We start from the raw sequence: 23,403 nt of genomic DNA on the forward strand, positions 1-23,403 counted from the left end.
ATCACAGCCGAGGGCTCAAGAAGACTTCGGGTTGCAATAGAGAGTGTCTGCCGTAGCATCCCGAACGAGATAGCGGCGTTTCGCGCAGTCGTTATTGCAAGTCACATCAGCAAAAACAATCACCTCCTTAGCAGCAGGAAGTGCGCGCCCAGCGGCAGCTGTACATGTAGATGCCAATAGCCCGGGAATTCGCGCCGCCCCCATCCCGCCAGCCTACACGAGACTTCCAGGGCAAACTGGACGAAATCGAGGGACTGGAATAATTGGCATTCGCTGCGTCACAGGGCTCGTTGGTCTAGGGGTATGATTCCTGCTTAGGGTGCAGGAGGTCCCGGGTTCAAATCCCGGACGAGCCCTAGCGTTTTGTGCAAACTGATCGCGCGTCAGTGGCTGAGTGATCGCAAAAAGCTCGCCGTCAATATCAAATGAATTTCTTATTTGATGTGAGCAATTGACACTCTGGTCCGACGCGTGAAGGCGATTACGAAGGTTTCGGGTACAGATGGTAGCAGATGCATGTTAGTAAGTCTTGCTTAAAGTGATGAAAAAGTGTTTCCGCCCGGGATCGAACCGGGGACCTTCTGCGTGTTAGGCAGACGTGATAACCGCTACACCACGGAAACTGCTTGTGTGCGCCTTACTTCACAGACAACTTGTAGTGATGTTGCCATCGTAACTAAAAAATTCAATAAATGTGGTACTTGCAAAACGAAGGGACATGCAGCAGATCCACACACGACGTGGCTCATTGGAGGACAATACGACATAGGCAGGAAAATACTGTTCCCGCCCGGGATCGAACCGGGGACCTTCTGCGTGTGAAGCAGACGTGATAACCGCTACACTACGGAAACGACGGACACGACGCGTCCATCATTGTATACTCGAAAACGCTTCAACCTTTCTCTCGTGCGCGCATGCACACACCATAGTTCTCTTGACAGCCTGAAACCCATCACAGCCGAGGGCTCAAGAAGACTTCGGGGTGCAATAGAGAGTGTCTGCCGTAGCATCCCGAACGAGATAGCGGCGTTTCGCGCAGTCGTTATTGCAAGTCACATCAGCAAAAACAATCACCTCCTTAGCAGCAGGAAGTGCGCGCCCAGCGGCAGCTCTACATGTAGATGCCAATAGCCCGGGAATTCGCGCCGCCCCCATCCCGCCAGCCTACACGAGACTTCCAGGGCAAACTGGACGAAATCGAGGGACTGGAATAATTGGCATTCGCTGTGTCACAGGGCTCGTTGGTCTAGGGGTATGATTCCTGCTTAGGGTGCAGGAGGTCGCGGGTTCAAATCCCGGACGAGCCCTAGCGTTTTGTGCAAACTGATCGCGCGTCAGTGGCTGAGTGATCGCAAAAAGCTCGCCGTCAATATCAAATGAATTTCTTATTTGATGTGAGCAATTGACACTCTGGTCCGACGCGTGAAGGCGATTACGAAGGTTTCGGGTACAGATGGTAGCAGATGCATGTTAGTAAGTCTTGCTTAAAGTGATGAAAAAGTGTTTCCGCCCGGGATCGAACCGGGGACCTTCTGCGTGTTAGGCAGACGTGATAACCGCTACACCACGGAAACTGCTTGTGTGCACCTTACTTCACAGACAACTTGTAGTGATGTTGCCATCGTAACTAAAAAATTCAATAAATGTGGTACTTGCAAAACGAAGGGACATGCAGCAGATCCACACACGACGTGGCTCATTGGAGGACAATACGACATAGGCAGGAAAATACTGTTCCCGCCCGGGATCGAACCGGGGACCTTCTGCGTGTGAAGCAGACGTGATAACCGCTACACTACGGAAACGACGGACACGACGCGTCCATCATTGTATACTCGAAGACGCTTCAACCTTTCTCTCGTGCGCGCATGCACACACCATAGTTCTCTTGACAGCCTGAAACCCATCACAGCCGAGGGCTCAAGAAGACTTCGGGGTGCAATAGAGAGTGTCTGCCGTAGCATCCCGAACGAGATAGCGGCGTTTCGCGCAGTCGTTATTGCAAGTCACATCAGCAAAAACAATCACCTCCTTAGCAGCAGGAAGTGCGCGCCCAGCGGCAGCTCTACATGTAGATGCCAATAGCCCGGGAATTCGCGCCGCCCCCATCCCGCCAGCCTACACGAGACTTCCAGGGCAAACTGGACGAAATCGAGGGACTGGAATAATTGGCATTCGCTGCGTCACAGGGCTCGTTGGTCTAGGGGTATGATTCCTGCTTAGGGTGCAGGAGGTCCCGGGTTCAAATCCCGGACGAGCCCTAGCGTTTTGTGCAAACTGATCGCGCGTCAGTGGCTGAGTGATCGCAAAAAGCTCGCCGTCAATATCAAATGAATTTCTTATTTGATGTGAGCAATTGACACTCTGGTCCGACGCGTGAAGGCGATTACGAAGGTTTCGGGTACAGATGGTAGCAGATGCATGTTAGTAAGTCTTGCTTAAAGTGATGAAAAAGTGTTTCCGCCCGGGATCGAACCGGGGACCTTCTGCGTGTTAGGCAGACGTGATAACCGCTACACCACGGAAACTGCTTGTGTGCGCCTTACTTCACAGACAACTTGTAGTGATGTTGCCATCGTAACTAAAAAATTCAATAAATGTGGTACTTGCAAAACGAAGGGACATGCAGCAGATCCACACACGACGTGGCTCATTGGAGGACAATACGACATAGGCAGGAAAATACTGTTCCCGCCCGGGATCGAACCGGGGACCTTCTGCGTGTGAAGCAGACGTGATAACCGCTACACTACGGAAACGACGGACACGACGCGTCCATCATTGTATACTCGAAAACGCTTCAACCTTTCTCTCGTGCGCGCATGCACACACCATAGTTCTCTTGACAGCCTGAAACCCATCACAGCCGAGGGCTCAAGAAGACTTCGGGGTGCAATAGAGAGTGTCTGCCGTAGCATCCCGAACGAGATAGCGGCGTTTCGCGCAGTCGTTATTGCAAGTCACATCAGCAAAAACAATCACCTCCTTAGCAGCAGGAAGTGCGCGCCCAGCGGCAGCTCTACATGTAGATGCCAATAGCCCGGGAATTCGCGCCGCCCCCATCCCGCCAGCCTACACGAGACTTCCAGGGCAAACTGGACGAAATCGAGGGACTGGAATAATTGGCATTCGCTGTGTCACAGGGCTCGTTGGTCTAGGGGTATGATTCCTGCTTAGGGTGCAGGAGGTCCCGGGTTCAAATCCCGGACGAGCCCTAGCGTTTTGTGCAAACTGATCGCGCGTCAGTGGCTGAGTGATCGCAAAAAGCTCGCCGTCAATATCAAATGAATTTCTTATTTGATGTGAGCAATTGACACTCTGGTCCGACGCGTGAAGGCGATTACGAAGGTTTCGGGTACAGATGGTAGCAGATGCATGTTAGTAAGTCTTGCTTAAAGTGATGAAAAAGTGTTTCCGCCCGGGATCGAACCGGGGACCTTCTGCGTGTTAGGCAGACGTGATAACCGCTACACCACGGAAACTGCTTGTGTGCACCTTACTTCACAGACAACTTGTAGTGATGTTGCCATCGTAACTAAAAAATTCAATAAATGTGGTACTTGCAAAACGAAGGGACATGCAGCAGATCCACACACGACGTGGCTCATTGGAGGACAATACGACATAGGCAGGAAAATACTGTTCCCGCCCGGGATCGAACCGGGGACCTTCTGCGTGTGAAGCAGACGTGATAACCGCTACACTACGGAAACGACGGACACGACGCGTCCATCATTGTATACTCGAAAACGCTTCAACCTTTCTCTCGTGCGCGCATGCACACACCATAGTTCTCTTGACAGCCTGAAACCCATCACAGCCGAGGGCTCAAGAAGACTTCGGGGTGCAATAGAGAGTGTCTGCCGTAGCATCCCGAACGAGATAGCGGCGTTTCGCGCAGTCGTTATTGCAAGTCACATCAGCAAAAACAATCACCTCCTTAGCAGCAGGAAGTGCGCGCCCAGCGGCAGCTCTACATGTAGATGCCAATAGCCCGGGAATTCGCGCCGCCCCCATCCCGCCAGCCTACACGAGACTTCCAGGGCAAACTGGACGAAATCGAGGGACTGGAATAATTGGCATTCGCTGCGGCACAGGGCTCGTTGGTCTAGGGGTATGATTCCTGCTTAGGGTGCAGGAGGTCCCGGGTTCAAATCCCGGACGAGCCCTAGCGTTTTGTGCAAACTGATCGCGCGTCAGTGGCTGAGTGATCGCAAAAAGCTCGCCGTCAATATCAAATGAATTTCTTATTTGATGTGAGCAATTGACACTCTGGTCCGACGCGTGAAGGCGATTACGAAGGTTTCGGGTACAGATGGTAGCAGATGCATGTTAGTAAGTCTTGCTTAAAGTGATGAAAAAGTGTTTCCGCCCGGGATCGAACCGGGGACCTTCTGCGTGTTAGGCAGACGTGATAACCGCTACACCACGGAAACTGCTTGTGTGCACCTTACTTCACAGACAACTTGTAGTGATGTTGCCATCGTAACTAAAAAATTCAATAAATGTGGTACTTGCAAAACGAAGGGACATGCAGCAGATCCACACACGACGTGGCTCATTGGAGGACAATACGACATAGGCAGGAAAATACTGTTCCCGCCCGGGATCGAACCGGGGACCTTCTGCGTGTGAAGCAGACGTGATAACCGCTACACTACGGAAACGACGGACACGACGCGTCCATCATTGTATACTCGAAAACGCTTCAACCTTTCTCTCGTGCGCGCATGCACACACCATAGTTCTCTTGACAGCCTGAAACACATCACAGCCGAGGGCTCAAGAAGACTTCGGGGTGCAATAGAGAGTGTCTGCCGTAGCATCCCGAACGAGATAGCGGCGTTTCGCGCAGTCGTTATTGCAAGTCACATCAGCAAAAACAATCACCTCCTTAGCAGCAGGAAGTGCGCGCCCAGCGGCAGCTCTACATGTAGATGCCAATAGCCCGGGAATTCGCGCCGCCCCCATCCCGCCAGCCTACACGAGACTTCCAGGGCAAACTGGACGAAATCGAGGGACTGGAATAATTGGCATTCGCTGTGTCACAGGGCTCGTTGGTCTAGGTGTATGATTCCTGTTTAGGGTGCAGGAGGTTCCGGGTTCAAATCCCGGACGAGCCCTAGCGTTTTGTGCAAACTGATCGCGCGTCAGTGGCTGAGTGATCGCAAAAAGCTCGCCGTCAATATCAAATGAATTTCTTATTTGATGTGAGCAATTGACACTCTGGTCCGACGCGTGAAGGCGATTACGAAGGTTTCGGGTACAGATGGTAGCAGATGCATGTTAGTAAGTCTTGCTTAAAGTGATGAAAAAGTGTTTCCGCCCGGGATCGAACCGGGGACCTTCTGCGTGTTAGGCAGACGTGATAACCGCTACACCACGGAAACTGCTTGTGTGCACCTTACTTCACAGACAACTTGTAGTGATGTTGCCATCGTAACTAAAAAATTCAATAAATGTGGTACTTGCAAAACGAAGGGACATGCAGCAGATCCACACACGACGTGGCTCATTGGAGGACAATACGACATAGGCAGGAAAATACTGTTCCCGCCCGGGATCGAACCGGGGACCTTCTGCGTGTGAAGCAGACGTGATAACCGCTACACTACGGAAACGACGGACACGACGCGTCCATCATTGTATACTCGAAAACGCTTCAACCTTTCTCTCGTGCGCGCATGCACACACCATAGTTCTCTTGACAGCCTGAAACCCATCACAGCCGAGGGCTCAAGAAGACTTCGGGGTGCAATAGAGAGTGTCTGCCGTAGCATCCCGAACGAGATAGCGGCGTTTCGCGCAGTCGTTATTGCAAGTCACATCAGCAAAAACAATCACCTCCTTAGCAGCAGGAAGTGCGCGCCCAGCGGCAGCTCTACATGTAGATGCCAATAGCCCGGGAATTCGCGCCGCCCCCATCCCGCCAGCCTACACGAGACTTCCAGGGCAAACTGGACGAAATCGAGGGACTGGAATAATTGGCATTCGCTGCGTCACAGGGCTCGTTGGTCTAGGGGTATGATTCCTGCTTAGGGTGCAGGAGGTCCCGGGTTCAAATCCCGGACGAGCCCTAGCGTTTTGTGCAAACTGATCGCGCGTCAGTGGCTGAGTGATCGCAAAAAGCTCGCCGTCAATATCAAATGAATTTCTTATTTGATGTGAGCAATTGACACTCTGGTCCGACGCGTGAAGGCGATTACGAAGGTTTCGGGTACAGATGGTAGCAGATGCATGTTAGTAAGTCTTGCTTAAAGTGATGAAAAAGTGTTTCCGCCCGGGATCGAACCGGGGACCTTCTGCGTGTTAGGCAGACGTGATAACCGCTACACCACGGAAACTGCTTGTGTGCGCCTTACTTCACAGACAACTTGTAGTGATGTTGCCATCGTAACTAAAAAATTCAATAAATGTGGTACTTGCAAAACGAAGGGACATGCAGCAGATCCACACACGACGTGGCTCATTGGAGGACAATACGACATAGGCAGGAAAATACTGTTCCCGCCCGGGATCGAACCGGGGACCTTCTGCGTGTGAAGCAGACGTGATAACCGCTACACTACGGAAACGACGGACACGACGCGTCCATCATTGTATACTCGAAAACGCTTCAACCTTTCTCTCGTGCGCGCATGCACACACCATAGTTCTCTTGACAGCCTGAAACCCATCACAGCCGAGGGCTCAAGAAGACTTCGGGGTGCAATAGAGAGTGTCTGCCGTAGCATCCCGAACGAGATAGCGGCGTTTCGCGCAGTCGTTATTGCAAGTCACATCAGCAAAAACAATCACCTCCTTAGCAGCAGGAAGTGCGCGCCCAGCGGCAGCTCTACATGTAGATGCCAATAGCCCGGGAATTCGCGCCGCCCCCATCCCGCCAGCCTACACGAGACTTCCAGGGCAAACTGGACGAAATCGAGGGACTGGAATAATTGGCATTCGCTGTGTCACAGGGCTCGTTGGTCTAGGGGTATGATTCCTGCTTAGGGTGCAGGAGGTCCCGGGTTCAAATCCCGGACGAGCCCTAGCGTTTTGTGCAAACTGATCGCGCGTCAGTGGCTGAGTGATCGCAAAAAGCTCGCCGTCAATATCAAATGAATTTCTTATTTGATGTGAGCAATTGACACTCTGGTCCGACGCGTGAAGGCGATTACGAAGGTTTCGGGTACAGATGGTAGCAGATGCATGTTAGTAAGTCTTGCTTAAAGTGATGAAAAAGTGTTTCCGCCCGGGATCGAACCGGGGACCTTCTGCGTGTTAGGCAGACGTGATAACCGCTACACCACGGAAACTGCTTGTGTGCACCTTACTTCACAGACAACTTGTAGTGATGTTGCCATCGTAACTAAAAAATTCAATAAATGTGGTACTTGCAAAACGAAGGGACATGCAGCAGATCCACACACGACGTGGCTCATTGGAGGACAATACGACATAGGCAGGAAAATACTGTTCCCGCCCGGGATCGAACCGGGGACCTTCTGCGTGTGAAGCAGACGTGATAACCGCTACACTACGGAAACGACGGACACGACGCGTCCATCATTGTATACTCGAAAACGCTTCAACCTTTCTCTCGTGCGCGCATGCACACACCATAGTTCTCTTGACAGCCTGAAACCCATCACAGCCGAGGGCTCAAGAAGACTTCGGGGTGCAATAGAGAGTGTCTGCCGTAGCATCCCGAACGAGATAGCGGCGTTTCGCGCAGTCGTTATTGCAAGTCACATCAGCAAAAACAATCACCTCCTTAGCAGCAGGAAGTGCGCGCCCAGCGGCAGCTCTACATGTAGATGCCAATAGCCCGGGAATTCGCGCCGCCCCCATCCCGCCAGCCTACACAAGACTTCCAGGGCAAACTGGACGAAATCGAGGGACTGGAATAATTGGCATTCGCTGCGTCACAGGGCTCGTTGGTCTAGGGGTATGATTCCTGCTTAGGGTGCAGGAGGTCCCGGGTTCAAATCCCGGACGAGCCCTAGCGTTTTGTGCAAACTGATCGCGCGTCAGTGGCTGAGTGATCGCAAAAAGCTCGCCGTCAATATCAAATGAATTTCTTATTTGATGTGAGCAATTGACACTCTGGTCCGACGCGTGAAGGCGATTACGAAGGTTTCGGGTACAGATGGTAGCAGATGCATGTTAGTAAGTCTTGCTTAAAGTGATGAAAAAGTGTTTCCGCCCGGGATCGAACCGGGGACCTTCTGCGTGTTAGGCAGACGTGATAACCGCTACACCACGGAAACTGCTTGTGTGCGCCTTACTTCACAGACAACTTGTAGTGATGTTGCCATCGTAACTAAAAAATTCAATAAATGTGGTACTTGCAAAACGAAGGGACATGCAGCAGATCCACACACGACGTGGCTCATTGGAGGACAATACGACATAGGCAGGAAAATACTGTTCCCGCCCGGGATCGAACCGGGGACCTTCTGCGTGTGAAGCAGACGTGATAACCGCTACACTACGGAAACGACGGACACGACGCGTCCATCATTGTATACTCGAAAACGCTTCAACCTTTCTCTCGTGCGCGCATGCACACACCATAGTTCTCTTGACAGCCTGAAACCCATCACAGCCGAGGGCTCAAGAAGACTTCGGGGGTGCAATAGAGAGTGTCTGCCGTAGCATCCCGAACGAGATAGCGGCGTTTCGCGCAGTCGTTATTGCAAGTCACATCAGCAAAAACAATCACCTCCTTAGCAGCAGGAAGTGCGCGCCCAGCGGCAGCTCTACATGTAGATGCCAATAGCCCGGGAATTCGCGCCGCCCCCATCCCGCCAGCCTACACGAGACTTCCAGGGCAAACTGGACGAAATCGAGGGACTGGAATAATTGGCATTCGCTGCGTCACAGGGCTCGTTGGTCTAGGGGTATGATTCCTGCTTAGGGTGCAGGAGGTCCCGGGTTCAAATCCCGGACGAGCCCTAGCGTTTTGTGCAAACTGATCGCGCGTCAGTGGCTGAGTGATCGCAAAAAGCTCGCCGTCAATATCAAATGAATTTCTTATTTGATGTGAGCAATTGACACTCTGGTCCGACGCGTGAAGGCGATTACGAAGGTTTCGGGTACAGATGGTAGCAGATGCATGTTAGTAAGTCTTGCTTAAAGTGATGAAAAAGTGTTTCCGCCCGGGATCGAACCGGGGACCTTCTGCGTGTTAGGCAGACGTGATAACCGCTACACCACGGAAACTGCTTGTGTGCACCTTACTTCACAGACAACTTGTAGTGATGTTGCCATCGTAACTAAAAAATTCAATAAATGTGGTACTTGCAAAACGAAGGGACATGCAGCAGATCCACACACGACGTGGCTCATTGGAGGACAATACGACATAGGCAGGAAAATACTGTTCCCGCCCGGGATCGAACCGGGGACCTTCTGCGTGTGAAGCAGACGTGATAACCGCTACACTACGGAAACGACGGACACGACGCGTCCATCATTGTATACTCGAAAACGCTTCAACCTTTCTCTCGTGCGCGCATGCACACACCATAGTTCTCTTGACAGCCTGAAACCCATCACAGCCGAGGGCTCAAGAAGACTTCGGGGTGCAATAGAGAGTGTCTGCCGTAGCATCCCGAACGAGATAGCGGCGTTTCGCGCAGTCGTTATTGCAAGTCACATCAGCAAAAACAATCACCTCCTTAGCAGCAGGAAGTGCGCGCCCAGCGGCAGCTCTACATGTAGATGCCAATAGCCCGGGAATTCGCGCCGCCCCCATCCCGCCAGCCTACACGAGACTTCCAGGGCAAACTGGACGAAATCGAGGGACTGGAATAATTGGCATTCGCTGTGTCACAGGGCTCGTTGGTCTAGGGGTATGATTCCTGCTTAGGGTGCAGGAGGTCCCGGGTTCAAATCCCGGACGAGCCCTAGCGTTTCGTGCAAACTGATCGCGCGTCAGTGGCTGAGTGATCGCAAAAAGCTCGCCGTCAATATCAAATGAATTTCTTATTTGATGTGAGCAATTGACACTCTGGTCCGACGCGTGAAGGCGATTACGAAGGTTTCGGGTACAGATGGTAGCAGATGCATGTTAGTAAGTCTTGCTTAAAGTGATGAAAAAGTGTTTCCGCCCGGGATCGAACCGGGGACCTTCTGCGTGTTAGGCAGACGTGATAACCGCTACACCACGGAAACTGCTTGTGTGCACCTTACTTCACAGACAACTTGTAGTGATGTTGCCATCGTAACTAAAAAATTCAATAAATGTGGTACTTGCAAAACGAAGGGACATGCAGCAGATCCACACACGACGTGGCTCATTGGAGGACAATACGACATAGGCAGGAAAATACTGTTCCCGCCCGGGATCGAACCGGGGACCTTCTGCGTGTGAAGCAGACGTGATAACCGCTACACTACGGAAACGACGGACACGACGCGTCCATCATTGTATACTCGAAAACGCTTCAACCTTTCTCTCGTGCGCGCATGCACACACCATAGTTCTCTTGACAGCCTGAAACACATCACAGCCGAGGGCTCAAGAAGACTTCGGGGTGCAATAGAGAGTGTCTGCCGTAGCATCCCGAACGAGATAGCGGCGTTTCGCGCAGTCGTTATTGCAAGTCACATCAGCAAAAACAATCACCTCCTTAGCAGCAGGAAGTGCGCGCCCAGCGGCAGCTCTACATGTAGATGCCAATAGCCCGGGAATTCGCGCCGCCCCCATCCCGCCAGCCTACACGAGACTTCCAGGGCAAACTGGACGAAATCGAGGGACTGGAATAATTGGCATTCGCTGTGTCACAGGGCTCGTTGGTCTAGGGGTATGATTCCTGCTTAGGGTGCAGGAGGTCCCGGGTTCAAATCCCGGACGAGCCCTAGCGTTTTGTGCAAACTGATCGCGCGTCAGTGGCTGAGTGATCGCAAAAAGCTCGCCGTCAATATCAAATGAATTTCTTATTTGATGTGAGCAATTGACACTCTGGTCCGACGCGTGAAGGCGATTACGAAGGTTTCGGGTACAGATGGTAGCAGATGCATGTTAGTAAGTCTTGCTTAAAGTGATGAAAAAGTGTTTCCGCCCGGGATCGAACCGGGGACCTTCTGCGTGTTAGGCAGACGTGATAACCGCTACACCACGGAAACTGCTTGTGTGCACCTTACTTCACAGACAACTTGTAGTGATGTTGCCATCGTAACTAAAAAATTCAATAAATGTGGTACTTGCAAAACGAAGGGACATGCAGCAGATCCACACACGACGTGGCTCATTGGAGGACAATACGACATAGGCAGGAAAATACTGTTCCCGCCCGGGATCGAACCGGGGACCTTCTGCGTGTGAAGCAGACGTGATAACCGCTACACTACGGAAACGACGGACACGACGCGTCCATCATTGTATACTCGAAAACGCTTCAACCTTTCTCTCGTGCGCGCATGCACACACCATAGTTCTCTTGACAGCCTGAAACCCATCACAGCCGAGGGCTCAAGAAGACTTCGGGGTGCAATAGAGAGTGTCTGCCGTAGCATCCCGAACGAGATAGCGGCGTTTCGCGCAGTCGTTATTGCAAGTCACATCAGCAAAAACAATCACCTCCTTAGCAGCAGGAAGTGCGCGCCCAGCGGCAGCTCTACATGTAGATGCCAATAGCCCGGGAATTCGCGCCGCCCCCATCCCGCCAGCCTACACGAGACTTCCAGGGCAAACTGGACGAAATCGAGGGACTGGAATAATTGGCATTCGCTGCGTCACAGGGCTCGTTGGTCTAGGGGTATGATTCCTGCTTAGGGTGCAGGAGGTCCCGGGTTCAAATCCCGGACGAGCCCTAGCGTTTTGTGCAAACTGATCGCGCGTCAGTGGCTGAGTGATCGCAAAAAGCTCGCCGTCAATATCAAATGAATTTCTTATTTGATGTGAGCAATTGACACTCTGGTCCGACGCGTGAAGGCGATTACGAAGGTTTCGGGTACAGATGGTAGCAGATGCATGTTAGTAAGTCTTGCTTAAAGTGATGAAAAAGTGTTTCCGCCCGGGATCGAACCGGGGACCTTCTGCGTGTTAGGCAGACGTGATAACCGCTACACCACGGAAACTGCTTGTGTGCGCCTTACTTCACAGACAACTTGTAGTGATGTTGCCATCGTAACTAAAAAATTCAATAAATGTGGTACTTGCAAAACGAAGGGACATGCAGCAGATCCACACACGACGTGGCTCATTGGAGGACAATACGACATAGGCAGGAAAATACTGTTCCCGCCCGGGATCGAACCGGGGACCTTCTGCGTGTGAAGCAGACGTGATAACCGCTACACTACGGAAACGACGGACACGACGCGTCCATCATTGTATACTCGAAAACGCTTCAACCTTTCTCTCGTGCGCGCATGCACACACCATAGTTCTCTTGACAGCCTGAAACCCATCACAGCCGAGGGCTCAAGAAGACTTCGGGGTGCAATAGAGAGTGTCTGCCGTAGCATCCCGAACGAGATAGCGGCGTTTCGCGCAGTCGTTATTGCAAGTCACATCAGCAAAAACAATCACCTCCTTAGCAGCAGGAAGTGCGCGCCCAGCGGCAGCTCTACATGTAGATGCCAATAGCCCGGGAATTCGCGCCGCCCCCATCCCGCCAGCCTACACGAGACTTCCAGGGCAAACTGGACGAAATCGAGGGACTGGAATAATTGGCATTCGCTGTGTCACAGGGCTCGTTGGTCTAGGGGTATGATTCCTGCTTAGGGTGCAGGAGGTCCCGGGTTCAAATCCCGGACGAGCCCTAGCGTTTTGTGCAAACTGATCGCGCGTCAGTGGCTGAGTGATCGCAAAAAGCTCGCCGTCAATATCAAATGAATTTCTTATTTGATGTGAGCAATTGACACTCTGGTCCGACGCGTGAAGGCGATTACGAAGGTTTCGGGTACAGATGGTAGCAGATGCATGTTAGTAAGTCTTGCTTAAAGTGATGAAAAAGTGTTTCCGCCCGGGATCGAACCGGGGACCTTCTGCGTGTTAGGCAGACGTGATAACCGCTACACCACGGAAACTGCTTGTGTGCGCCTTACTTCACAGACAACTTGTAGTGATGTTGCCATCGTAACTAAAAAATTCAATAAATGTGGTACTTGCAAAACGAAGGGACATGCAGCAGATCCACACACGACGTGGCTCATTGGAGGACAATACGACATAGGCAGGAAAATACTGTTCCCGCCCGGGATCGAACCGGGGACCTTCTGCGTGTGAAGCAGACGTGATAACCGCTACACTACGGAAACGACGGACACGACGCGTCCATCATTGTATACTCGAAAACGCTTCAACCTTTCTCTCGTGCGCGCATGCACACACCATAGTTCTCTTGACAGCCTGAAACCCATCACAGCCGAGGGCTCAAGAAGACTTCGGGGTGCAATAGAGAGTGTCTGCCGTAGCATCCCGAACGAGATAGCGGCGTTTCGCGCAGTCGTTATTGCAAGTCACATCAGCAAAAACAATCACCTCCTTAGCAGCAGGAAGTGCGCGCCCAGCGGCAGCTCTACATGTAGATGCCAATAGCCCGGGAATTCGCGCCGCCCCCATCCCGCCAGCCTACACGAGACTTCCAGGGCAAACTGGACGAAATCGAGGGACTGGAATAATTGGCATTCGCTGTGTCACAGGGCTCGTTGGTCTAGGTGTATGATTCCTGTTTAGGGTGCAGGAGGTTCCGGGTTCAAATCCCGGACGAGCCCTAGCGTTTTGTGCAAACTGATCGCGCGTCAGTGGCTGAGTGATCGCAAAAAGCTCGCCGTCAATATCAAATGAATTTCTTATTTGATGTGAGCAATTGACACTCTGGTCCGACGCGTGAAGGCGATTACGAAGGTTTCGGGTACAGATGGTAGCAGATGCATGTTAGTAAGTCTTGCTTAAAGTGATGAAAAAGTGTTTCCGCCCGGGATCGAACCGGGGACCTTCTGCGTGTTAGGCAGACGTGATAACCGCTACACCACGGAAACTGCTTGTGTGCACCTTACTTCACAGACAACTTGTAGTGATGTTGCCATCGTAACTAAAAAATTCAATAAATGTGGTACTTGCAAAACGAAGGGACATGCAGCAGATCCACACACGACGTGGCTCATTGGAGGACAATACGACATAGGCAGGAAAATACTGTTCCCGCCCGGGATCGAACCGGGGACCTTCTGCGTGTGAAGCAGACGTGATAACCGCTACACTACGGAAACGACGGACACGACGCGTCCATCATTGTATACTCGAAAACGCTTCAACCTTTCTCTCGTGCGCGCATGCACACACCATAGTTCTCTTGACAGCCTGAAACACATCACAGCCGAGGGCTCAAGAAGACTTCGGGGTGCAATAGAGAGTGTCTGCCGTAGCATCCCGAACGAGATAGCGGCGTTTCGCGCAGTCGTTATTGCAAGTCACATCAGCAAAAACAATCACCTCCTTAGCAGCAGGAAGTGCGCGCCCAGCGGCAGCTCTACATGTAGATGCCAATAGCCCGGGAATTCGCGCCGCCCCCATCCCGCCAGCCTACACGAGACTTCCAGGGCAAACTGGACGAAATCGAGGGACTGGAATAATTGGCATTCGCTGTGTCACAGGGCTCGTTGGTCTAGGTGTATGATTCCTGTTTAGGGTGCAGGAGGTTCCGGGTTCAAATCCCGGACGAGCCCTAGCGTTTTGTGCAAACTGATCGCGCGTCAGTGGCTGAGTGATCGCAAAAAGCTCGCCGTCAATATCAAATGAATTTCTTATTTGATGTGAGCAATTGACACTCTGGTCCGACGCGTGAAGGCGATTACGAAGGTTTCGGGTACAGATGGTAGCAGATGCATGTTAGTAAGTCTTGCTTAAAGTGATGAAAAAGTGTTTCCGCCCGGGATCGAACCGGGGACCTTCTGCGTGTTAGGCAGACGTGATAACCGCTACACCACGGAAACTGCTTGTGTGCACCTTACTTCACAGACAACTTGTAGTGATGTTGCCATCGTAACTAAAAAATTCAATAAATGTGGTACTTGCAAAACGAAGGGACATGCAGCAGATCCACACACGACGTGGCTCATTGGAGGACAATACGACATAGGCAGGAAAATACTGTTCCCGCCCGGGATCGAACCGGGGACCTTCTGCGTGTGAAGCAGACGTGATAACCGCTACACTACGGAAACGACGGACACGACGCGTCCATCATTGTATACTCGAAAACGCTTCAACCTTTCTCTCGTGCGCGCATGCACACACCATAGTTCTCTTGACAGCCTGAAACCCATCACAGCCGAGGGCTCAAGAAGACTTCGGGGTGCAATAGAGAGTGTCTGCCGTAGCATCCCGAACGAGATAGCGGCGTTTCGCGCAGTCGTTATTGCAAGTCACATCAGCAAAAACAATCACCTCCTTAGCAGCAGGAAGTGCGCGCCCAGCGGCAGCTCTACATGTAGATGCCAATAGCCCGGGAATTCGCGCCGCCCCCATCCCGCCAGCCTACACGAGACTTCCAGGGCAAACTGGACGAAATCGAGGGACTGGAATAATTGGCATTCGCTGTGTCACAGGGCTCGTTGGTCTAGGGGTATGATTCCTGCTTAGGGTGCAGGAGGTCCCGGGTTCAAATCCCGGACGAGCCCTAGCGTTTTGTGCAAACTGATCGCGCGTCAGTGGCTGAGTGATCGCAAAAAGCTCGCCGTCAATATCAAATGAATTTCTTATTTGATGTGAGCAATTGACACTCTGGTCCGACGCGTGAAGGCGATTACGAAGGTTTCGGGTACAGATGGTAGCAGATGCATGTTAGTAAGTCTTGCTTAAAGTGATGAAAAAGTGTTTCCGCCCGGGATCGAACCGGGGACCTTCTGCGTGTTAGGCAGACGTGATAACCGCTACACCACGGAAACTGCTTGTGTGCACCTTACTTCACAGACAACTTGTAGTGATGTTGCCATCGTAACTAAAAAATTCAATAAATGTGGTACTTGCAAAACGAAGGGACATGCAGCAGATCCACACACGACGTGGCTCATTGGAGGACAATACGACATAGGCAGGAAAATACTGTTCCCGCCCGGGATCGAACCGGGGACCTTCTGCGTGTGAAGCAGACGTGATAACCGCTACACCACGGAAACGACGGACACGACGCGTCCATCATTGTATACTCGAAAACGCTTCAACCTTTCTCTCGTGCGCGCATGCACACACCATAGTTCTCTTGACAGCCTGAAACCCATCACAGCCGAGGGCTCAAGAAGACTTCGGGGTGCAATAGAGAGTGTCTGCCGTAGCATCCCGAACGAGATAGCGGCGTTTCGCGCAGTCGTTATTGCAAGTCACATCAGCAAAAACAATCACCTCCTTAGCAGCAGGAAGTGCGCGCCCAGCGGCAGCTCTACATGTAGATGCCAATAGCCCGGGAATTCGCGCCGCCCCCATCCCGCCAGCCTACACGAGACTTCCAGGGCAAACTGGACGAAATCGAGGGACTGGAATAATTGGCATTCGCTGTGTCACAGGGCTCGTTGGTCTAGGGGTATGATTCCTGCTTAGGGTGCAGGAGGTCCCGGGTTCAAATCCCGGACGAGCCCTAGCGTTTTGTGCAAACTGATCGCGCGTCAGTGGCTGAGTGATCGCAAAAAGCTCGCCGTCAATATCAAATGAATTTCTTATTTGATGTGAGCAATTGACACTCTGGTCCGACGCGTGAAGGCGATTACGAAGGTTTCGGGTACAGATGGTAGCAGATGCATGTTAGTAAGTCTTGCTTAAAGTGATGAAAAAGTGTTTCCGCCCGGGATCGAACCGGGGACCTTCTGCGTGTTAGGCAGACGTGATAACCGCTACACCACGGAAACTGCTTGTGTGCACCTTACTTCACAGACAACTTGTAGTGATGTTGCCATCGTAACTAAAAAATTCAATAAATGTGGTACTTGCAAAACGAAGGGACATGCAGCAGATCCACACACGACGTGGCTCATTGGAGGACAATACGACATAGGCAGGAAAATACTGTTCCCGCCCGGGATCGAACCGGGGACCTTCTGCGTGTGAAGCAGACGTGATAACCGCTACACTACGGAAACGACGGACACGACGCGTCCATCATTGTATACTCGAAAACGCTTCAACCTTTCTCTCGTGCGCGCATGCACACACCATAGTTCTCTTGACAGCCTGAAACACATCACAGCCGAGGGCTCAAGAAGACTTCGGGGTGCAATAGAGAGTGTCTGCCGTAGCATCCCGAACGAGATAGCGGCGTTTCGCGCAGTCGTTATTGCAAGTCACATCAGCAAAAACAATCACCTCCTTAGCAGCAGGAAGTGCGCGCCCAGCGGCAGCTCTACATGTAGATGCCAATAGCCCGGGAATTCGCGCCGCCCCCATCCCGCCAGCCTACACGAGACTTCCAGGGCAAACTGGACGAAATCGAGGGACTGGAATAATTGGCATTCGCTGTGTCACAGGGCTCGTTGGTCTAGGTGTATGATTCCTGTTTAGGGTGCAGGAGGTTCCGGGTTCAAATCCCGGACGAGCCCTAGCGTTTTGTGCAAACTGATCGCGCGTCAGTGGCTGAGTGATCGCAAAAAGCTCGCCGTCAATATCAAATGAATTTCTTATTTGATGTGAGCAATTGACACTCTGGTCCGACGCGTGAAGGCGATTACGAAGGTTTCGGGTACAGATGGTAGCAGATGCATGTTAGTAAGTCTTGCTTAAAGTGATGAAAAAGTGTTTCCGCCCGGGATCGAACCGGGGACCTTCTGCGTGTTAGGCAGACGTGATAACCGCTACACCACGGAAACTGCTTGTGTGCACCTTACTTCACAGACAACTTGTAGTGATGTTGCCATCGTAACTAAAAAATTCAATAAATGTGGTACTTGCAAAACGAAGGGACATGCAGCAGATCCACACACGACGTGGCTCATTGGAGGACAATACGACATAGGCAGGAAAATACTGTTCCCGCCCGGGATCGAACCGGGGACCTTCTGCGTGTGAAGCAGACGTGATAACCGCTACACCACGGAAACGACGGACACGACGCGTCCATCATTGTATACTCGAAAACGCTTCAACCTTTCTCTCGTGCGCGCATGCACACACCATAGTTCTCTTGACAGCCTGAAACCCATCACAGCCGAGGGCTCAAGAAGACTTCGGGGTGCAATAGAGAGTGTCTGCCGTAGCATCCCGAACGAGATAGCGGCGTTTCGCGCAGTCGTTATTGCAAGTCACATCAGCAAAAACAATCACCTCCTTAGCAGCAGGAAGTGCGCGCCCAGCGGCAGCTCTACATGTAGATGCCAATAGCCCGGGAATTCGCGCCGCCCCCATCCCGCCAGCCTACACGAGACTTCCAGGGCAAACTGGACGAAATCGAGGGACTGGAATAATTGGCATTCGCTGTGTCACAGGGCTCGTTGGTCTAGGGGTATGATTCCTGCTTAGGGTGCAGGAGGTCCCGGGTTCAAATCCCGGACGAGCCCTAGCGTTTTGTGCAAACTGATCGCGCGTCAGTGGCTGAGTGATCGCAAAAAGCTCGCCGTCAATATCAAATGAATTTCTTATTTGATGTGAGCAATTGACACTCTGGTCCGACGCGTGAAGGCGATTACGAAGGTTTCGGGTACAGATGGTAGCAGATGCATGTTAGTAAGTCTTGCTTAAAGTGATGAAAAAGTGTTTCCGCCCGGGATCGAACCGGGGACCTTCTGCGTGTTAGGCAGACGTGATAACCGCTACACCACGGAAACTGCTTGTGTGCACCTTACTTCACAGACAACTTGTAGTGATGTTGCCATCGTAACTAAAAAATTCAATAAATGTGGTACTTGCAAAACGAAGGGACATGCAGCAGATCCACACACGACGTGGCTCATTGGAGGACAATACGACATAGGCAGGAAAATACTGTTCCCGCCCGGGATCGAACCGGGGACCTTCTGCGTGTGAAGCAGACGTGATAACCGCTACACTACGGAAACGACGGACACGACGCGTCCATCATTGTATACTCGAAAACGCTTCAACCTTTCTCTCGTGCGCGCATGCACACACCATAGTTCTCTTGACAGCCTGAAACACATCACAGCCGAGGGCTCAAGAAGACTTCGGGGTGCAATAGAGAGTGTCTGCCGTAGCATCCCGAACGAGATAGCGGCGTTTCGCGCAGTCGTTATTGCAAGTCACATCAGCAAAAACAATCACCTCCTTAGCAGCAGGAAGTGCGCGCCCAGCGGCAGCTCTACATGTAGATGCCAATAGCCCGGGAATTCGCGCCGCCCCCATCCCGCCAGCCTACACGAGACTTCCAGGGCAAACTGGACGAAATCGAGGGACTGGAATAATTGGCATTCGCTGTGTCACAGGGCTCGTTGGTCTAGGTGTATGATTCCTGTTTAGGGTGCAGGAGGTTCCGGGTTCAAATCCCGGACGAGCCCTAGCGTTTTGTGCAAACTGATCGCGCGTCAGTGGCTGAGTGATCGCAAAAAGCTCGCCGTCAATATCAAATGAATTTCTTATTTGATGTGAGCAATTGACACTCTGGTCCGACGCGTGAAGGCGATTACGAAGGTTTCGGGTACAGATGGTAGCAGATGCATGTTAGTAAGTCTTGCTTAAAGTGATGAAAAAGTGTTTCCGCCCGGGATCGAACCGGGGACCTTCTGCGTGTTAGGCAGACGTGATAACCGCTACACCACGGAAACTGCTTGTGTGCACCTTACTTCACAGACAACTTGTAGTGATGTTGCCATCGTAACTAAAAAATTCAATAAATGTGGTACTTGCAAAACGAAGGGACATGCAGCAGATCCACACACGACGTGGCTCATTGGAGGACAATACGACATAGGCAGGAAAATACTGTTCCCGCCCGGGATCGAACCGGGGACCTTCTGCGTGTGAAGCAGACGTGATAACCGCTACACCACGGAAACGACGGACACGACGCGTCCATCATTGTATACTCGAAAACGCTTCAACCTTTCTCTCGTGCGCGCATGCACACACCATAGTTCTCTTGACAGCCTGAAACCCATCACAGCCGAGGGCTCAAGAAGACTTCGGGGTGCAATAGAGAGTGTCTGCCGTAGCATCCCGAACGAGATAGCGGCGTTTCGCGCAGTCGTTATTGCAAGTCACATCAGCAAAAACAATCACCTCCTTAGCAGCAGGAAGTGCGCGCCCAGCGGCAGCTCTACATGTAGATGCCAATAGCCCGGGAATTCGCGCCGCCCCCATCCCGCCAGCCTACACGAGACTTCCAGGGCAAACTGGACGAAATCGAGGGACTGGAATAATTGGCATTCGCTGTGTCACAGGGCTCGTTGGTCTAGGGGTATGATTCCTGCTTAGGGTGCAGGAGGTCCCGGGTTCAAATCCCGGACGAGCCCTAGCGTTTTGTGCAAACTGATCGCGCGTCAGTGGCTGAGTGATCGCAAAAAGCTCGCCGTCAATATCAAATGAATTTCTTATTTGATGTGAGCAATTGACACTCTGGTCCGACGCGTGAAGGCGATTACGAAGGTTTCGGGTACAGATGGTAGCAGATGCATGTTAGTAAGTCTTGCTTAAAGTGATGAAAAAGTGTTTCCGCCCGGGATCGAACCGGGGACCTTCTGCGTGTTAGGCAGACGTGATAACCGCTACACCACGGAAACTGCTTGTGTGCACCTTACTTCACAGACAACTTGTAGTGATGTTGCCATCGTAACTAAAAAATTCAATAAATGTGGTACTTGCAAAACGAAGGGACATGCAGCAGATCCACACACGACGTGGCTCATTGGAGGACAATACGACATAGGCAGGAAAATACTGTTCCCGCCCGGGATCGAACCGGGGACCTTCTGCGTGTGAAGCAGACGTGATAACCGCTACACTACGGAAACGACGGACACGACGCGTCCATCATTGTATACTCGAAAACGCTTCAACCTTTCTCTCGTGCGCGCATGCACACACCATAGTTCTCTTGACAGCCTGAAACACATCACAGCCGAGGGCTCAAGAAGACTTCGGGGTGCAATAGAGAGTGTCTGCCGTAGCATCCCGAACGAGATAGCGGCGTTTCGCGCAGTCGTTATTGCAAGTCACATCAGCAAAAACAATCACCTCCTTAGCAGCAGGAAGTGCGCGCCCAGCGGCAGCTCTACATGTAGATGCCAATAGCCCGGGAATTCGCGCCGCCCCCATCCCGCCAGCCTACACGAGACTTCCAGGGCAAACTGGACGAAATCGAGGGACTGGAATAATTGGCATTCGCTGTGTCACAGGGCTCGTTGGTCTAGGTGTATGATTCCTGTTTAGGGTGCAGGAGGTTCCGGGTTCAAATCCCGGACGAGCCCTAGCGTTTTGTGCAAACTGATCGCGCGTCAGTGGCTGAGTGATCGCAAAAAGCTCGCCGTCAATATCAAATGAATTTCTTATTTGATGTGAGCAATTGACACTCTGGTCCGACGCGTGAAGGCGATTACGAAGGTTTCGGGTACAGATGGTAGCAGATGCATGTTAGTAAGTCTTGCTTAAAGTGATGAAAAAGTGTTTCCGCCCGGGATCGAACCGGGGACCTTCTGCGTGTTAGGCAGACGTGATAACCGCTACACCACGGAAACTGCTTGTGTGCACCTTACTTCACAGACAACTTGTAGTGATGTTGCCATCGTAACTAAAAAATTCAATAAATGTGGTACTTGCAAAACGAAGGGACATGCAGCAGATCCACACACGACGTGGCTCATTGGAGGACAATACGACATAGGCAGGAAAATACTGTTCCCGCCCGGGATCGAACCGGGGACCTTCTGCGTGTGAAGCAGACGTGATAACCGCTACACCACGGAAACGACGGACACGACGCGTCCATCATTGTATACTCGAAAACGCTTCAACCTTTCTCTCGTGCGCGCATGCACACACCATAGTTCTCTTGACAGCCTGAAACCCATCACAGCCGAGGGCTCAAGAAGACTTCGGGGTGCAATAGAGAGTGTCTGCCGTAGCATCCCGAACGAGATAGCGGCGTTTCGCGCAGTCGTTATTGCAAGTCACATCAGCAAAAACAATCACCTCCTTAGCAGCAGGAAGTGCGCGCCCAGCGGCAGCTCTACATGTAGATGCCAATAGCCCGGGAATTCGCGCCGCCCCCATCCCGCCAGCCTACACGAGACTTCCAGGGCAAACTGGACGAAATCGAGGGACTGGAATAATTGGCATTCGCTGTGTCACAGGGCTCGTTGGTCTAGGGGTATGATTCCTGCTTAGGGTGCAGGAGGTCCCGGGTTCAAATCCCGGACGAGCCCTAGCGTTTTGTGCAAACTGATCGCGCGTCAGTGGCTGAGTGATCGCAAAAAGCTCGCCGTCAATATCAAATGAATTTCTTATTTGATGTGAGCAATTGACACTCTGGTCCGACGCGTGAAGGCGATTACGAAGGTTTCGGGTACAGATGGTAGCAGATGCATGTTAGTAAGTCTTGCTTAAAGTGATGAAAAAGTGTTTCCGCCCGGGATCGAACCGGGGACCTTCTGCGTGTTAGGCAGACGTGATAACCGCTACACCACGGAAACTGCTTGTGTGCACCTTACTTCACAGACAACTTGTAGTGATGTTGCCATCGTAACTAAAAAATTCAATAAATGTGGTACTTGCAAAACGAAGGGACATGCAGCAGATCCACACACGACGTGGCTCATTGGAGGACAATACGACATAGGCAGGAAAATACTGTTCCCGCCCGGGATCGAACCGGGGACCTTCTGCGTGTGAAGCAGACGTGATAACCGCTACACTACGGAAACGACGGACACGACGCGTCCATCATTGTATACTCGAAAACGCTTCAACCTTTCTCTCGTGCGCGCATGCACACACCATAGTTCTCTTGACAGCCTGAAACACATCACAGCCGAGGGCTCAAGAAGACTTCGGGGTGCAATAGAGAGTGTCTGCCGTAGCATCCCGAACGAGATAGCGGCGTTTCGCGCAGTCGTTATTGCAAGTCACATCAGCAAAATCAATCACCTCCTTAGCAGCAGGAAGTGCGCGCCCAGCGGCAGCTCTACATGTAGATGCCAATAGCCCGGGAATTCGCGCCGCCCCCATCCCGCCAGCCTACACGAGACTTCCAGGGCAAACTGGACGAAATCGAGGGACTGGAATAATTGGCATTCGCTGTGTCACAGGGCTCGTTGGTCTAGGTGTATGATTCCTGTTTAGGGTGCAGGAGGTTCCGGGTTCAAATCCCGGACGAGCCCTAGCGTTTTGTGCAAACTGATCGCGCGTCAGTGGCTGAGTGATCGCAAAAAGCTCGCCGTCAATATCAAATGAATTTCTTATTTGATGTGAGCAATTGACACTCTGGTCCGACGCGTGAAGGCGATTACGAAGGTTTCGGGTACAGATGG

At 51.9% G+C, this 23,403-nt stretch overlaps 66 non-coding genes across 66 annotated transcripts; 18 read left to right on the top strand and 48 right to left on the bottom strand.

Annotated features, from left to right (window-relative positions):
- The first annotated feature begins 284 nt into the window (after positions 1-284).
- Trnap-agg (transfer RNA proline (anticodon AGG)) lies at positions 285-356 on the top strand. The gene has a single exon. It is a non-coding gene; the product is annotated as a tRNA-Pro (tRNA).
- A 194-nt stretch (positions 357-550) lies between these two features.
- Trnav-aac (transfer RNA valine (anticodon AAC)) lies at positions 551-623 on the bottom strand. The gene has a single exon. It is a non-coding gene; the product is annotated as a tRNA-Val (tRNA).
- A 158-nt stretch (positions 624-781) lies between these two features.
- Trnav-cac (transfer RNA valine (anticodon CAC)) lies at positions 782-854 on the bottom strand. Its single transcript has one exon. It is a non-coding gene; the product is annotated as a tRNA-Val (tRNA).
- Positions 855-1,238: 384 nt separating this feature from the next.
- Positions 1,239-1,310, top strand: Trnap-agg (transfer RNA proline (anticodon AGG)). Its single transcript has one exon. It is a non-coding gene; the product is annotated as a tRNA-Pro (tRNA).
- Positions 1,311-1,504: 194 nt separating this feature from the next.
- Positions 1,505-1,577, bottom strand: Trnav-aac (transfer RNA valine (anticodon AAC)). Its single transcript has one exon. It is a non-coding gene; the product is annotated as a tRNA-Val (tRNA).
- A 158-nt stretch (positions 1,578-1,735) lies between these two features.
- On the bottom strand, positions 1,736-1,808 carry Trnav-cac (transfer RNA valine (anticodon CAC)). Its single transcript has one exon. It is a non-coding gene; the product is annotated as a tRNA-Val (tRNA).
- Positions 1,809-2,192: 384 nt separating this feature from the next.
- Positions 2,193-2,264, top strand: Trnap-agg (transfer RNA proline (anticodon AGG)). Its single transcript has one exon. It is a non-coding gene; the product is annotated as a tRNA-Pro (tRNA).
- A 194-nt stretch (positions 2,265-2,458) lies between these two features.
- Trnav-aac (transfer RNA valine (anticodon AAC)) lies at positions 2,459-2,531 on the bottom strand. Its single transcript has one exon. It is a non-coding gene; the product is annotated as a tRNA-Val (tRNA).
- A 158-nt stretch (positions 2,532-2,689) lies between these two features.
- Positions 2,690-2,762, bottom strand: Trnav-cac (transfer RNA valine (anticodon CAC)). The gene has a single exon. It is a non-coding gene; the product is annotated as a tRNA-Val (tRNA).
- Positions 2,763-3,146: 384 nt separating this feature from the next.
- Trnap-agg (transfer RNA proline (anticodon AGG)) lies at positions 3,147-3,218 on the top strand. Its single transcript has one exon. It is a non-coding gene; the product is annotated as a tRNA-Pro (tRNA).
- A 194-nt stretch (positions 3,219-3,412) lies between these two features.
- On the bottom strand, positions 3,413-3,485 carry Trnav-aac (transfer RNA valine (anticodon AAC)). Its single transcript has one exon. It is a non-coding gene; the product is annotated as a tRNA-Val (tRNA).
- A 158-nt stretch (positions 3,486-3,643) lies between these two features.
- Positions 3,644-3,716, bottom strand: Trnav-cac (transfer RNA valine (anticodon CAC)). The gene has a single exon. It is a non-coding gene; the product is annotated as a tRNA-Val (tRNA).
- A 384-nt stretch (positions 3,717-4,100) lies between these two features.
- On the top strand, positions 4,101-4,172 carry Trnap-agg (transfer RNA proline (anticodon AGG)). The gene has a single exon. It is a non-coding gene; the product is annotated as a tRNA-Pro (tRNA).
- A 194-nt stretch (positions 4,173-4,366) lies between these two features.
- On the bottom strand, positions 4,367-4,439 carry Trnav-aac (transfer RNA valine (anticodon AAC)). The gene has a single exon. It is a non-coding gene; the product is annotated as a tRNA-Val (tRNA).
- A 158-nt stretch (positions 4,440-4,597) lies between these two features.
- Positions 4,598-4,670, bottom strand: Trnav-cac (transfer RNA valine (anticodon CAC)). The gene has a single exon. It is a non-coding gene; the product is annotated as a tRNA-Val (tRNA).
- Positions 4,671-5,320: 650 nt separating this feature from the next.
- Trnav-aac (transfer RNA valine (anticodon AAC)) lies at positions 5,321-5,393 on the bottom strand. Its single transcript has one exon. It is a non-coding gene; the product is annotated as a tRNA-Val (tRNA).
- A 158-nt stretch (positions 5,394-5,551) lies between these two features.
- On the bottom strand, positions 5,552-5,624 carry Trnav-cac (transfer RNA valine (anticodon CAC)). Its single transcript has one exon. It is a non-coding gene; the product is annotated as a tRNA-Val (tRNA).
- A 384-nt stretch (positions 5,625-6,008) lies between these two features.
- Positions 6,009-6,080, top strand: Trnap-agg (transfer RNA proline (anticodon AGG)). Its single transcript has one exon. It is a non-coding gene; the product is annotated as a tRNA-Pro (tRNA).
- A 194-nt stretch (positions 6,081-6,274) lies between these two features.
- Trnav-aac (transfer RNA valine (anticodon AAC)) lies at positions 6,275-6,347 on the bottom strand. Its single transcript has one exon. It is a non-coding gene; the product is annotated as a tRNA-Val (tRNA).
- Positions 6,348-6,505: 158 nt separating this feature from the next.
- Positions 6,506-6,578, bottom strand: Trnav-cac (transfer RNA valine (anticodon CAC)). Its single transcript has one exon. It is a non-coding gene; the product is annotated as a tRNA-Val (tRNA).
- A 384-nt stretch (positions 6,579-6,962) lies between these two features.
- On the top strand, positions 6,963-7,034 carry Trnap-agg (transfer RNA proline (anticodon AGG)). Its single transcript has one exon. It is a non-coding gene; the product is annotated as a tRNA-Pro (tRNA).
- Positions 7,035-7,228: 194 nt separating this feature from the next.
- Trnav-aac (transfer RNA valine (anticodon AAC)) lies at positions 7,229-7,301 on the bottom strand. The gene has a single exon. It is a non-coding gene; the product is annotated as a tRNA-Val (tRNA).
- A 158-nt stretch (positions 7,302-7,459) lies between these two features.
- Trnav-cac (transfer RNA valine (anticodon CAC)) lies at positions 7,460-7,532 on the bottom strand. The gene has a single exon. It is a non-coding gene; the product is annotated as a tRNA-Val (tRNA).
- Positions 7,533-7,916: 384 nt separating this feature from the next.
- On the top strand, positions 7,917-7,988 carry Trnap-agg (transfer RNA proline (anticodon AGG)). Its single transcript has one exon. It is a non-coding gene; the product is annotated as a tRNA-Pro (tRNA).
- Positions 7,989-8,182: 194 nt separating this feature from the next.
- On the bottom strand, positions 8,183-8,255 carry Trnav-aac (transfer RNA valine (anticodon AAC)). Its single transcript has one exon. It is a non-coding gene; the product is annotated as a tRNA-Val (tRNA).
- A 158-nt stretch (positions 8,256-8,413) lies between these two features.
- On the bottom strand, positions 8,414-8,486 carry Trnav-cac (transfer RNA valine (anticodon CAC)). Its single transcript has one exon. It is a non-coding gene; the product is annotated as a tRNA-Val (tRNA).
- A 385-nt stretch (positions 8,487-8,871) lies between these two features.
- Trnap-agg (transfer RNA proline (anticodon AGG)) lies at positions 8,872-8,943 on the top strand. The gene has a single exon. It is a non-coding gene; the product is annotated as a tRNA-Pro (tRNA).
- Positions 8,944-9,137: 194 nt separating this feature from the next.
- Positions 9,138-9,210, bottom strand: Trnav-aac (transfer RNA valine (anticodon AAC)). Its single transcript has one exon. It is a non-coding gene; the product is annotated as a tRNA-Val (tRNA).
- A 158-nt stretch (positions 9,211-9,368) lies between these two features.
- On the bottom strand, positions 9,369-9,441 carry Trnav-cac (transfer RNA valine (anticodon CAC)). Its single transcript has one exon. It is a non-coding gene; the product is annotated as a tRNA-Val (tRNA).
- A 384-nt stretch (positions 9,442-9,825) lies between these two features.
- On the top strand, positions 9,826-9,897 carry Trnap-agg (transfer RNA proline (anticodon AGG)). Its single transcript has one exon. It is a non-coding gene; the product is annotated as a tRNA-Pro (tRNA).
- A 194-nt stretch (positions 9,898-10,091) lies between these two features.
- Trnav-aac (transfer RNA valine (anticodon AAC)) lies at positions 10,092-10,164 on the bottom strand. The gene has a single exon. It is a non-coding gene; the product is annotated as a tRNA-Val (tRNA).
- Positions 10,165-10,322: 158 nt separating this feature from the next.
- Trnav-cac (transfer RNA valine (anticodon CAC)) lies at positions 10,323-10,395 on the bottom strand. The gene has a single exon. It is a non-coding gene; the product is annotated as a tRNA-Val (tRNA).
- Positions 10,396-10,779: 384 nt separating this feature from the next.
- On the top strand, positions 10,780-10,851 carry Trnap-agg (transfer RNA proline (anticodon AGG)). Its single transcript has one exon. It is a non-coding gene; the product is annotated as a tRNA-Pro (tRNA).
- Positions 10,852-11,045: 194 nt separating this feature from the next.
- Positions 11,046-11,118, bottom strand: Trnav-aac (transfer RNA valine (anticodon AAC)). The gene has a single exon. It is a non-coding gene; the product is annotated as a tRNA-Val (tRNA).
- A 158-nt stretch (positions 11,119-11,276) lies between these two features.
- On the bottom strand, positions 11,277-11,349 carry Trnav-cac (transfer RNA valine (anticodon CAC)). The gene has a single exon. It is a non-coding gene; the product is annotated as a tRNA-Val (tRNA).
- Positions 11,350-11,733: 384 nt separating this feature from the next.
- On the top strand, positions 11,734-11,805 carry Trnap-agg (transfer RNA proline (anticodon AGG)). The gene has a single exon. It is a non-coding gene; the product is annotated as a tRNA-Pro (tRNA).
- Positions 11,806-11,999: 194 nt separating this feature from the next.
- On the bottom strand, positions 12,000-12,072 carry Trnav-aac (transfer RNA valine (anticodon AAC)). The gene has a single exon. It is a non-coding gene; the product is annotated as a tRNA-Val (tRNA).
- Positions 12,073-12,230: 158 nt separating this feature from the next.
- Trnav-cac (transfer RNA valine (anticodon CAC)) lies at positions 12,231-12,303 on the bottom strand. Its single transcript has one exon. It is a non-coding gene; the product is annotated as a tRNA-Val (tRNA).
- A 384-nt stretch (positions 12,304-12,687) lies between these two features.
- Positions 12,688-12,759, top strand: Trnap-agg (transfer RNA proline (anticodon AGG)). The gene has a single exon. It is a non-coding gene; the product is annotated as a tRNA-Pro (tRNA).
- A 194-nt stretch (positions 12,760-12,953) lies between these two features.
- Positions 12,954-13,026, bottom strand: Trnav-aac (transfer RNA valine (anticodon AAC)). Its single transcript has one exon. It is a non-coding gene; the product is annotated as a tRNA-Val (tRNA).
- A 158-nt stretch (positions 13,027-13,184) lies between these two features.
- On the bottom strand, positions 13,185-13,257 carry Trnav-cac (transfer RNA valine (anticodon CAC)). Its single transcript has one exon. It is a non-coding gene; the product is annotated as a tRNA-Val (tRNA).
- A 650-nt stretch (positions 13,258-13,907) lies between these two features.
- Positions 13,908-13,980, bottom strand: Trnav-aac (transfer RNA valine (anticodon AAC)). The gene has a single exon. It is a non-coding gene; the product is annotated as a tRNA-Val (tRNA).
- A 158-nt stretch (positions 13,981-14,138) lies between these two features.
- Positions 14,139-14,211, bottom strand: Trnav-cac (transfer RNA valine (anticodon CAC)). The gene has a single exon. It is a non-coding gene; the product is annotated as a tRNA-Val (tRNA).
- A 650-nt stretch (positions 14,212-14,861) lies between these two features.
- On the bottom strand, positions 14,862-14,934 carry Trnav-aac (transfer RNA valine (anticodon AAC)). The gene has a single exon. It is a non-coding gene; the product is annotated as a tRNA-Val (tRNA).
- Positions 14,935-15,092: 158 nt separating this feature from the next.
- Positions 15,093-15,165, bottom strand: Trnav-cac (transfer RNA valine (anticodon CAC)). Its single transcript has one exon. It is a non-coding gene; the product is annotated as a tRNA-Val (tRNA).
- A 384-nt stretch (positions 15,166-15,549) lies between these two features.
- Trnap-agg (transfer RNA proline (anticodon AGG)) lies at positions 15,550-15,621 on the top strand. Its single transcript has one exon. It is a non-coding gene; the product is annotated as a tRNA-Pro (tRNA).
- Positions 15,622-15,815: 194 nt separating this feature from the next.
- Positions 15,816-15,888, bottom strand: Trnav-aac (transfer RNA valine (anticodon AAC)). Its single transcript has one exon. It is a non-coding gene; the product is annotated as a tRNA-Val (tRNA).
- A 158-nt stretch (positions 15,889-16,046) lies between these two features.
- On the bottom strand, positions 16,047-16,119 carry Trnav-cac (transfer RNA valine (anticodon CAC)). Its single transcript has one exon. It is a non-coding gene; the product is annotated as a tRNA-Val (tRNA).
- A 384-nt stretch (positions 16,120-16,503) lies between these two features.
- On the top strand, positions 16,504-16,575 carry Trnap-agg (transfer RNA proline (anticodon AGG)). The gene has a single exon. It is a non-coding gene; the product is annotated as a tRNA-Pro (tRNA).
- A 194-nt stretch (positions 16,576-16,769) lies between these two features.
- Trnav-aac (transfer RNA valine (anticodon AAC)) lies at positions 16,770-16,842 on the bottom strand. Its single transcript has one exon. It is a non-coding gene; the product is annotated as a tRNA-Val (tRNA).
- Positions 16,843-17,000: 158 nt separating this feature from the next.
- Positions 17,001-17,073, bottom strand: Trnav-cac (transfer RNA valine (anticodon CAC)). The gene has a single exon. It is a non-coding gene; the product is annotated as a tRNA-Val (tRNA).
- Positions 17,074-17,723: 650 nt separating this feature from the next.
- Trnav-aac (transfer RNA valine (anticodon AAC)) lies at positions 17,724-17,796 on the bottom strand. Its single transcript has one exon. It is a non-coding gene; the product is annotated as a tRNA-Val (tRNA).
- A 158-nt stretch (positions 17,797-17,954) lies between these two features.
- Trnav-cac (transfer RNA valine (anticodon CAC)) lies at positions 17,955-18,027 on the bottom strand. The gene has a single exon. It is a non-coding gene; the product is annotated as a tRNA-Val (tRNA).
- A 384-nt stretch (positions 18,028-18,411) lies between these two features.
- Trnap-agg (transfer RNA proline (anticodon AGG)) lies at positions 18,412-18,483 on the top strand. The gene has a single exon. It is a non-coding gene; the product is annotated as a tRNA-Pro (tRNA).
- A 194-nt stretch (positions 18,484-18,677) lies between these two features.
- On the bottom strand, positions 18,678-18,750 carry Trnav-aac (transfer RNA valine (anticodon AAC)). Its single transcript has one exon. It is a non-coding gene; the product is annotated as a tRNA-Val (tRNA).
- A 158-nt stretch (positions 18,751-18,908) lies between these two features.
- Positions 18,909-18,981, bottom strand: Trnav-cac (transfer RNA valine (anticodon CAC)). The gene has a single exon. It is a non-coding gene; the product is annotated as a tRNA-Val (tRNA).
- A 650-nt stretch (positions 18,982-19,631) lies between these two features.
- Positions 19,632-19,704, bottom strand: Trnav-aac (transfer RNA valine (anticodon AAC)). The gene has a single exon. It is a non-coding gene; the product is annotated as a tRNA-Val (tRNA).
- A 158-nt stretch (positions 19,705-19,862) lies between these two features.
- Trnav-cac (transfer RNA valine (anticodon CAC)) lies at positions 19,863-19,935 on the bottom strand. The gene has a single exon. It is a non-coding gene; the product is annotated as a tRNA-Val (tRNA).
- A 384-nt stretch (positions 19,936-20,319) lies between these two features.
- Positions 20,320-20,391, top strand: Trnap-agg (transfer RNA proline (anticodon AGG)). The gene has a single exon. It is a non-coding gene; the product is annotated as a tRNA-Pro (tRNA).
- Positions 20,392-20,585: 194 nt separating this feature from the next.
- On the bottom strand, positions 20,586-20,658 carry Trnav-aac (transfer RNA valine (anticodon AAC)). Its single transcript has one exon. It is a non-coding gene; the product is annotated as a tRNA-Val (tRNA).
- Positions 20,659-20,816: 158 nt separating this feature from the next.
- Positions 20,817-20,889, bottom strand: Trnav-cac (transfer RNA valine (anticodon CAC)). The gene has a single exon. It is a non-coding gene; the product is annotated as a tRNA-Val (tRNA).
- A 650-nt stretch (positions 20,890-21,539) lies between these two features.
- Trnav-aac (transfer RNA valine (anticodon AAC)) lies at positions 21,540-21,612 on the bottom strand. Its single transcript has one exon. It is a non-coding gene; the product is annotated as a tRNA-Val (tRNA).
- Positions 21,613-21,770: 158 nt separating this feature from the next.
- Trnav-cac (transfer RNA valine (anticodon CAC)) lies at positions 21,771-21,843 on the bottom strand. Its single transcript has one exon. It is a non-coding gene; the product is annotated as a tRNA-Val (tRNA).
- Positions 21,844-22,227: 384 nt separating this feature from the next.
- Positions 22,228-22,299, top strand: Trnap-agg (transfer RNA proline (anticodon AGG)). Its single transcript has one exon. It is a non-coding gene; the product is annotated as a tRNA-Pro (tRNA).
- A 194-nt stretch (positions 22,300-22,493) lies between these two features.
- Trnav-aac (transfer RNA valine (anticodon AAC)) lies at positions 22,494-22,566 on the bottom strand. The gene has a single exon. It is a non-coding gene; the product is annotated as a tRNA-Val (tRNA).
- A 158-nt stretch (positions 22,567-22,724) lies between these two features.
- On the bottom strand, positions 22,725-22,797 carry Trnav-cac (transfer RNA valine (anticodon CAC)). The gene has a single exon. It is a non-coding gene; the product is annotated as a tRNA-Val (tRNA).
- Positions 22,798-23,403: the final 606 nt, after the last annotated feature.

The sequence above is a fragment of the Schistocerca nitens genome, chromosome 2 (assembly GCF_023898315.1).
Source record: "Schistocerca nitens isolate TAMUIC-IGC-003100 chromosome 2, iqSchNite1.1, whole genome shotgun sequence".
Taxonomy (NCBI): domain Eukaryota; kingdom Metazoa; phylum Arthropoda; class Insecta; order Orthoptera; family Acrididae; genus Schistocerca; species Schistocerca nitens.